The sequence below is a fragment of the Protopterus annectens genome, chromosome 1.part1 (assembly GCF_019279795.1).
Source record: "Protopterus annectens isolate FY-2018-M chromosome 1.part1, PAN1.0, whole genome shotgun sequence".
Classification (NCBI taxonomy): Eukaryota; Metazoa; Chordata; order Ceratodontiformes; family Protopteridae; genus Protopterus; species Protopterus annectens.
The window spans coordinates 1,653,132,093-1,653,142,092 of NC_056726.1; positions in this window are offsets into that span (position 1 = coordinate 1,653,132,093).

Genomic DNA, 10,000 nt, shown 5'->3' on the forward strand with positions numbered 1-10,000 from the left:
AAGTATCTTTATTGAAGGAATAAGATTTTCTAGGGGAGAAGAGGAGAATTTTGGATTTGTTAGCATTAAGGGAGAGGTGGTTTTTATGCATCCAGTTTTCAGTGGTTGAGAAGGCTGCTTGGGTTTTGAGAAGCAGTTCAGAGCTGTTTGTGGCAGAGCAGACTATGGTTGAATCGTCTGCGTATTGAATAATTTTGGCATCAGGGATAGCAGAATGAAAGTTATTAATAAAAATATTAAAGAGCATGGGTCCCAGGATGGATCCTTGTGGTACACCTATTTGGGTGGGTAGGAAGGAGGAGATGGAGTTTTTCCATTTGACTGCCTGAGACCTATCAGATAAGTAGCTAGAGAACCAGGATAGAGAATTAGGAGATAGATGCAGGTTTGATAGTTGAAGGAGAAGATGATTATGAGAACACAGTGTCGAAGGCTTTAGAGAGATCAAGCAAGACAGTATAGACCAGGTGACCTGAGTCTCAGGCTTGATTGATAGTTTCTAGGTAGGATAATAGAGCAGTAGTAGTGCTATGACCAGAACGAAAGCCATGTTGGGTAGGTGTTAGAAGATGGTTTTGGGTTAGAAAAGACATAAGTTGGGAGTGGACACACTTTTCTAAGATTTTAGAGATAGGTGAGAGTAGAGCAATGGGGCGAAAGTTTGAGATGTTGGTGTTCTTGCCTCCTTTGTGCAGTGGAAGGATATAAGCTGAGCGCCATAATTTGGGGACGTAAGATTCGTTAATAGATCTGTTAATAATGATGCTGATCGGGAGTGCTATCCCATCTACAGCACTTTTTAGAAAGGAGGAGGGAATATTGTCAGGGGCATTAGAGCACGGTTTAAGTTTAGATAGAAGTTTTTTTATGAAGTTAGTAGAAACAGGTTTGAGTTCAAATCCAAGGAGAGGGTTATCGGAGGAATTGGAAGGAGAATGAATGGGAACAGAAGGGATATTGGTAGGGAAGGTCTTAGTTAGGTCAGATATTGTTTGTAAGAAGAAAGAATTAAATTCTGAGCATAATTCTAGGTCAGATTTATTTGGTTCAGGACTGGGATTATTTTTGGAACTGGGATTAAGGAGAGAGTTTATTGAGTTCCAGAATTTTTGGGGGTTTTTGTTATTGTTAGATTGGAGGTTGGTGTAATAGGATTTTTTGTCCTTGGTAATTTGTTGTTTTACTTGGTTACGTAGTTGCTTATATTGGAGCAAGGTGTTGAGCAGTTTATTATGTTGGAACAGTTTCCATAGTTTATCCCTTTGATGCATAATTTGTTTAGTAGGTTTAGATAGCCAAGGAGCGGTATTTATTTTTACCCTTTTATTTCTGATAGGGGCGAGAGAGTTAAGTGTATCTAAGAAAACAGAGTTGAAGTAGTTGATTGCAGCATCAAGAGGGAGAGTTCTAAGGTCTTGCCAGTTCATTTGTTTAAATAGGTTTGAGAAGGTTGTAGGGTTGAAGTTACTAAGATTACGAGTTAGGCTGTATTGATGTTGGTGAGGGGAAGAGTTGGTAGTGTGATGAATGAAGGCTGGCAGGTGGTCACTAATGGTGTCTGGAATTGTTCCAGAATTAGTGATTTTGTTTGGATTGGAGACTAGGATCCAGTCAATAGATGAACCTGGGGGATTAATTTTGTTGGGTCTAGTTATATGCTGGATTGTTTGGGTGAAGTTATAAAGGTTGATGGCCAGGGAGGGGGAGAGAGAGTTAATTTTATTCCAGTCAATATTTACATCACCTAAAATGTATGTTTCGTAGTTAACTTTAGTAGAAGCCCATTGGAGAATGTCTTCAAGGATGGGGATATTATTTCCAGGGGAGATATATAGGGCAATAATACAGATGTTTTTGTGTCTATTTAGTTTCAGTAGTCCTGCTGTAAGTTCAGTATTTTCAAATTGAGGAACTGGAATTTGGAGGGGAATTACAGTTAGTGATTTAGAGTAAACTATGGCAGAGCCTCCACCTTTTTTTATAGGTCGGTCATTTCTAATAATATGGTATCCGGGGGAAGTATTTCTGAATCAGAAATATGGGGTTTAAGCCAAGTCTCTGAAATGGCTAAGATGTCTGGTTGGTTGTGGGTTAACCAGGCCTGGAAGAGGTGGACTTTGTTATTGAGACTTTAGGAGTTCAGGGTGAAGATTTTTAATATGCTTGGGGGTAGGGGAGAGGGAGTTGGGTGATTATTGTTGTCAAAGAGGATAGGGCCAGGATTGGGGTGGATATCTCCGGCTAAAATATAATATTGAGTAGGAAAGACTTGAGAAATGTTGGTATAGAGATAGAGGGTTCAGTTGGAAAAAAGGTTAATTTGTGTGTAAATGTAGTAGTAGTAGTGGATAGTATTTTGTAGTGGAACATATGAAGTTGATTGGGTGGGATTAGAAAAGAAGAGATAGAATGGAAGTGAGAGATATGGAGAAGGGAGTTTGAGGGGGAAGTTATTTTTGTTGGGGGAATTGCATATGCAGAGGAAGAGGAAGAGCTGATATAGGATAAAGGAATCAGAAAGAGAAGGAGAGAGCAGGGGACTTTAAGTTGTTGGAGGATTGAGAAAACCATGGTTGTATGAAGTGGGAGAGAAGGGAGTGTCAGTCGAAGTAAAGAGTACGTTAGAGGTGAGTAATGAAAGTATGGAGAAAAGTAGTTTATCTGAAGTTGTATGAAGGAGGCAGGGATGAAGTAGTAAGAATGTTTGGGAAGTAGGAGTATTGAGAGAGAGGTGATAGAGGAAATGTTTGAGAGGAGATTGAGGAGATTGGGTAGGAGGAGTGGAAAGGAGAGGCAGAAATTGAGTAATATAGACTGGGTGGATTAAGTGTAGTTGTGAGGGGGGGAGAAGAGCTAATTGGTTAATTGGAACAAGGGGTGGAGAGATTGAGGAATAAATGTAGGAGTGCTAGGGGCGGGTGGAATTTGGGGGCAGGGTAGGGGAGCAGAGTGAGCCCGCAGGGTGAACGGAGTGGGTTCAGACTGGAAAGATGAGAGAGTCAATCAGTGAGTAGCAGGCTGCTGCAATTCACCTTACTGGAAGTAAGGGTGAGTGTTGGTTAAAATTGTCTGAGGTGGTGGAGAAGAGGGGAAGCAAAAGGGCAGAAGTTGAGGAGTGCAGCAAGTAGATTAAGAGGTATGTAGGCAGTCTTGTACAGCTGAGCTATACTTGGGAGATGTAGCAAGGGGACAGAGAAGGGTGAGAATGTAAGGCAGGACTAGTGGAGAGAGCTGGCCTGGAAGGAAAACAGAAGAGTGTAGGAGTTATTCAAGGGTGAGGGAGAGACAGAGAACCGAGTTAGCTATTGTATCAAAAGAGGAAGGGGCACTTTGCAGATTAAAGAAAAGGTTAGCAAGGGCAAGGTAACGAGAAATGCAGGGCTAGGAATGTGTACGGCTGCTGGGTAACCTGGCTAGGTAGCAGAACTTTTTAATACATATAGGAAAAAATAACAAAACAAATTTGAGAATATATCAGTTTTACTACTTTGGTTGGGGAAACACATACTTTATTGCTTCCCAAGGTACAGGGCTCTGGTATAGGACAGCAAGTAGCTTTACTTCGTAATTGAGGAGGCTGAAGTTATTTGCCTGTTGTCCTTAGTCTTCATTCAGGGATGGTCCTTTAGTCAAGAGCAGAGTTAGAAGGTATGAGGTTTATTGCTTCCCAAGGTACAGGGCTCTGGTATAGGACAGCAAGTAGCTTTACTTCGTAATTGAGGAGGCTGGAGTTATTTGCCTGTTGTCCTTAGTCTTCATTCAGGGATGGTCTATGGTATATATATAATATATATATATATATATATATATATATATATATATATATATATATATATATATATATATATACGTAGATATATAGACACATACATATTTGCATATAAATCCTAAATCCCTTCACAGGTGTGGTGGGAACAGTAACATGGGTCAGCAGCATTTGCATAGGTGGAGGTGGGGTCAGGCTATGGACATAGAACTGTTATTGGGTTACACTTTTGGGTTACTGGGGGAAGCTGGACCTAAGGGGGTGCAGGTATCAAGATGTAGCAGCTTACACTGGACTGATAACAGGGGACACAGCTGCAGTAGATGGCAATATGCTGCACCAGCCTGGATGTCAGAAGGGTTGTGGTTCCACTGCTGGGACTGATGCAGACCATAAATGGCCTTGTGCAGGGGGAGTGTCTCCTTCTTGGAATGGCGCTACCAGTCATTTCCACTGTACCCACTGGTAAGGACTTTGTGGCTCTGCATGTGTTCATGACTGGCTGGCTATGCTGCAGATAGGCTTCATCCATGAGTCTTATTGTCTCACATCAGGCTCACAACCAGTAAGTAAAATTAAGAAACTGGTACTACATGATTTTGAGGTACCTATCCTGTAGGGCTTACCCACAGTAGACTCAGATAGAGGACTGTTGGCCATGTGTATTGCAGTCACTCCAATATATAAAGGCATGGTTTGGATACTATAGCCAGAGGTCTGGATTGCATCTGCTCTGAAATCCAAGACAACCACTGGAAAAAAAATGAAAATAAGTATATTTTAAGCCAGCACTGTACTTTGTTAATTGTATTTAATTGAATGGCTGCTTCATTTTTGCTGTTTGTGACTAAGTCCAGCTAGCCCACTTCTTTCCCAAATACCACATTCAGAAAAATCCTGCCAGAATTAATGGGCAGTTTCCCATCATTTCTCCTCTCAGCTTGACTGATGTGGGGATCTTGAGGCAATGTAGCAATTGCTTTGTGTATACTGACAACCATTTACTCCTAAAGCAAACTAGCACTCTATGTGAGAGATGCAAATACACTATGGAAATGGAGTCAATTCTCTCTCATGAAAACAAACTGGGAATTGAACAGCACACATGCTTCAGCTCTCATGCAAACCTCACCGCTCAAACAAAATCAGGTCATGACACATGAACCCACCTATGTGGAAGTACTCCCTAAAAGCCTACCAAAAGAACAGAGTCTTCCCAAATACACACCACCCACACTCACCAGTAATCATAAAGAAACTACTACAGAAATCAACAGACACACTCATGTCTCAACAAGTAATCCCCTAAGGCAAAACACATCAAATGTCTTGGTTATAGGAGACTCCATAGCAAGAAACACAGATGTCCCCATCACCATACTGGACAAGGAGAAGATCACAGTCAGCTGCCTATCAGGTGCCAGGATGCAACAAATCACACATGCACCCAAGTCACTCAACAAGTACCATTATGACTCTGTCATAGTCCATGTTTGAGTGAATGACTTGAGACACACCTCTCTGGACTATAGAAGAAAGAAATGATATAATTCTTGCATAATGTGTCCCAGACAGGAAGTTCCCTATCCTTAAGCAGTATCCTACCCTCACCCAGGATGATGACACAATATAAACAAAATATGATTGACTTCAAGAATTGGCTCAGATGCTGGTGTCAGCCCTGGGGATCCAGTATCTGTCAGTCTGGGAGGATATGGTAGACAGACCTCGCTGCTTTGCTAGAGATGGTCTGCATCTGCCCCCCCTAGGCTTTCAGATTCTGGCAAAGGCCCTTGCCTTCCCTATAGTGCTTTTTTTAGGAAATGTCAAAACAACAAATTTTCCAATATAACAAAATCTAATTGAGACAAACTCAGGGTCGTGCTGCTTAATGCTCAGAGTTTAAACACAAAACTGCATTCCCTGGAAGCACTCCTCATCTCAGAGGATGCTGACATCTGTGCAGTTAGTGAGACGTAGTTCAAAGCTGATGAGACCATCCAGGCCGTACAAGGTTGCAATGCCTTCCACACTTTCAGACCTCAAATTGACCGTGAAGAAACCAAAAGTGGAGGAGGAACCATCTTCATTTAAACCAAATACACTTCAAGACTGGTCAAACAGCATGACTCTCTCAAACTAATCCATGTCCAATTAACTGTTGGGAAAGTACCATACCACATCATTGCTAGCTATAGACCCCCCACCATGAACCAGGGTAAGCACACCATCTGCCTCAGTTTCCTGGAATCCCTTGCCATATGGACAAACAACTTAGTCACTGGAGATTTCCTTCCATAGACTGGGAGACATATGCAAGCAAAAACAGACAGAGGACAGAGGTTCCTGGACTTTGTTATAGCAAATACTCTGAAACAGATGGTCTGCACCCCCAATAGGGGCTCTAATGTTTTGCACATAGTACTCACCAACATGGTGGGTCACTGCACTTCGCCATGTGTGATGCCCCCCATTTTTAGGTCAGACCACAAATCAGTCTTGTTTGAAGTAACTACTGAAACTGACACCCCTATACTAAAAAAACTTCTTCAAAGCTAACCACAGCCTACTAGGTGATAGGATAAAAAGCTTCATACTACCTGCAATAGTAGACATTATTGTTCACTGCGCAGAAATGTACTGGATGAAAACCAGGTCATCCCGTAAAAACAAGCCACCATGGTGGACTTCAAGTATAAACAGATTATATAACAAGAGGAAGAAACAGTTGTCGAAAAACAAGTGGGATGACACTCTGCAGAGGAAGAGTTCCCTCCTAAGCCTAAGCAAGAAAATCAGAAATCTTGTAAAGTCTTCTAAAGCAAATCACAAAACTAAAATCACATCCCTAGCCAAGGATAATCATAAGGCATTCTTTAACTATGTGCACTGACTAAAAAGGGAATGCCATGTGCTGAACTGGTTGTAGATGAGATCACTCATACTACGCCAGAAGATATCACCAACCTGCTAGCTGACAGATTCAGTGCAAACTTAACCCTCTAACCCCACCTAACATATCCCAAAGCATACCTGACAGCATCCCTCTGCCTAGTATCTGTAGAGAACAGCTCATCTCTGTGCTTGCCAAGGCCAAATACAAAGCCTCAATGGGACCAGATAATACCCCAGGTTGTTTACTCAACAATTTAAAACAAGACCTTGCTGACCCACTTGTCATTCCTTTAATCATAACCTGAGAAATGGCTATGTTCTTGCAAAATGGAGAACAGCAACAGTAATTCCCATGCTCAAAGGGAGACCATCAACTAATTCTGGGAACTACAGACCCATAATTCTAACCAGCCTCATCTGCAAGGTCATGGAAAGAATTATCATGGACCTTATCAACAAGGACATAGGCAACCTCCAAGTTTTGGAACCAACCCAGTTTGGCTTCATTAAGGGTAGATCATGCTTATTAAACCTGGTAAATTTCTTTGAGAATGTCAACAAAGCCATGTACGAAGGTAAGACAGTGCACACAACCTATGTCAACCATACCAAGGCTTTCAACACAATTTCCCACTCTGGCATCACTGAAAGTTTCTCTCAGTTAGGGATTAATACTTACATTACTAGATAGGTAGCCAACTGGCTCAATGGTGAGTTCACCTCAACCAGTAGACCTGTCACCAGTGGAGTACCACAGGGAGTTGGGTTGGACCCCTTACTATTTCTCAGTAGTCCTGGCCAAAGTAGATGGCCTTTGGATCACCAAGTTCACTGATGAGTGCAAACTGGGAGCAAACATTGAGTTCCCCAAAGATGTCCACATATTAAAGAAGGGTTAACATAAACAAATGACTGGTGCCAAAGCCATGGTCTAAAACTAAATGCAAAAAAATACATTATCATTCCCTTTGGCAAAATAGAATTCCCTACAAATTACAATATTGGCAGCACCCCCTGAGCTCTAACCCAGTGGTGTGAAACTTGGGAACACAAGTTGATAGCAATCTGAACTTTGACCACCAAGTTTCCACAGTGGTAAGGAAAGCCTTCTACGTAGGTCACATCATAAGCAAGGGCATAGCATCCAGGTCAAGTGATATTATAATGCCACTGTACTTGACCCACATCAGACAATTAATAGACTATAATGCACCCTTTTGCATGTACCTCACCCGACACCTGCAGCAGCTGGACAGACCTCAGAGGTGTCTCACTAAGAAAATACTGGGATTTCAAACCATGACCTACATGGACAGGCTGAAAGCCCTGTCACTTTACTCTGTATCTTATAGGCTGGTGAAAGGTGACATGTGCATGGCTTATAGGACAATCTCTAATCCTGCCCTAATGGAAATGCTGCACATCCATAAGTCAAATGGCTTAAGAGTCACTCGCTCTAGGGATCTAAACCTAGCTTGTGACATTAACAGATCATACTAGAGAGACAGACATGTCTCGCAGAGACTGCTGCTTCTCTGACGTTGACTCCTTATTCACCTAAAACAGAGCTCTTCACTGTCTCTATTCAAATGCAACCTAGATAACTGGATGGGAGACCACAGATTCACCCCTGGGGTGGTACACAAGTCCCTCATGGAGAGGGTAGCTGGTGTTGATTACAAAGCTGCTCTGTTCATAAAATTGTTCTGTGAGCCACCCAAAAAAGAACCAATGGAGATACTCTTGATTAGCATGGTTAGGCCTGTAAAGGCTCTAGGTATGCTAGCATAGTAATCTTCTGTGAACCTATGAACCTTTGAGACTGAAAAGAAGAAGCAATGTCTCCCAAGTGGCTGTTCAGTGACTTGAGCCTGTTATACTGGCACTGCAGCCCCTCGCATGCATCATCACACATGCCATGCAATGCACCGATCATTACTTCCATGCCATTTGTGGCATCCACCTGTGCTTAGATCAGTGACCACTAATTTATGGCCAGAATGACACCTATTTCTGGGAATGAGTGGGAGACATGATGCTGATATCCACCTGTAAACTGGTCCCTACAGCTGTCATCAGATTCTCTGGTGGTGCCACTGCCGAACTCAGGTGGGTGAGCTGCGGACAGTGGTCTATCTTTAACTAGATATGTCATGTTCTTCTATACCCAGATGAGCAGCAGGGAGGGTTTCCACAGGTGGCACTGTTGAATCAGTGAGTGTGAGTGGGAAAGTGACCTTCTACAGTAATCATGGCTGACAGTGACACAGTGCTATCTATAATCAATAATGGTATCCTAACACTCTCAGTCCTGGCAGACCCACTCAGCACTGTCTGTGATAAGCCTGTCCCTTCCATACACAGAAAGAGCCCGAACTAACACATCCATGTCTGCTGTGGAGAGCTTTTCCAGCTGCAGCTACTCTTTTAGTAACATCTATTCTCCTGAAGGCAGAGGGTCAGTGCTAGGACACCGATATGCCTACCATCAGCTGTACCATTTCATCACCTTTTGGCATGCCTGCTAATTCACCAGCTTCACATGGCACATACCCTCAGTGATCCAAGCTGAATAGTATGGGGACCGAATGTGGTTAAACATGCACACTGTGATCTTTCTTTATGGACGTGTGTGCAACCCAAGCAACAGCACCATGAGAGTGGTGAAATTTACATACATTGGGCAAAGAAATCAACAGGACAATGATTGTGTCACGTGTGTCATGGAAAATTGTATGCAGTGTTCCCCATCTCAATGAACATCCATACTTGCAATGCTGCATCACTACCTTGCAATACAGGCACAGTCAAGAAAGAACTTAGAAAAGGGCTACATGAAAAAGCCTCTACCATGTTTATGGATAATTTACCAGGTGTGCACTCAGGGTCTATATTAGAACATCGAAAGTTTAATGGTTCGAATCACTAAAGGTTGACCTTTAATGATCGAACCATTAAAAGTTTGAATGTTCAGAAAAAATAAATAAAAAAAAAAAGAAAATCCCCCTTGCACCCCCCACACCCCCTGTTACTTAAATAAACCAACTCCGAAACTGCACTACATTGAAGTAAACAGAAATATCCACTTACAGAGATTTCCGTTTACCCATTCGACATTCTGCACTTATGTCAACAATGACAGATTCGACATTGTCAGCTTTCGAGAATATAATAGGTGCACACCATATGCTTTTCTAAATCTATAACAACTGTACTCTTGCAGCACAGGGTATGCTGTCCAGTGTATGCCTCTTGTCTGTGCTACCAACTTATAAGGTTGCTCAGGTGCTGCCTGACATTCACTTGTATATTGGGTGGGCTAACACTTTAAGGACATAT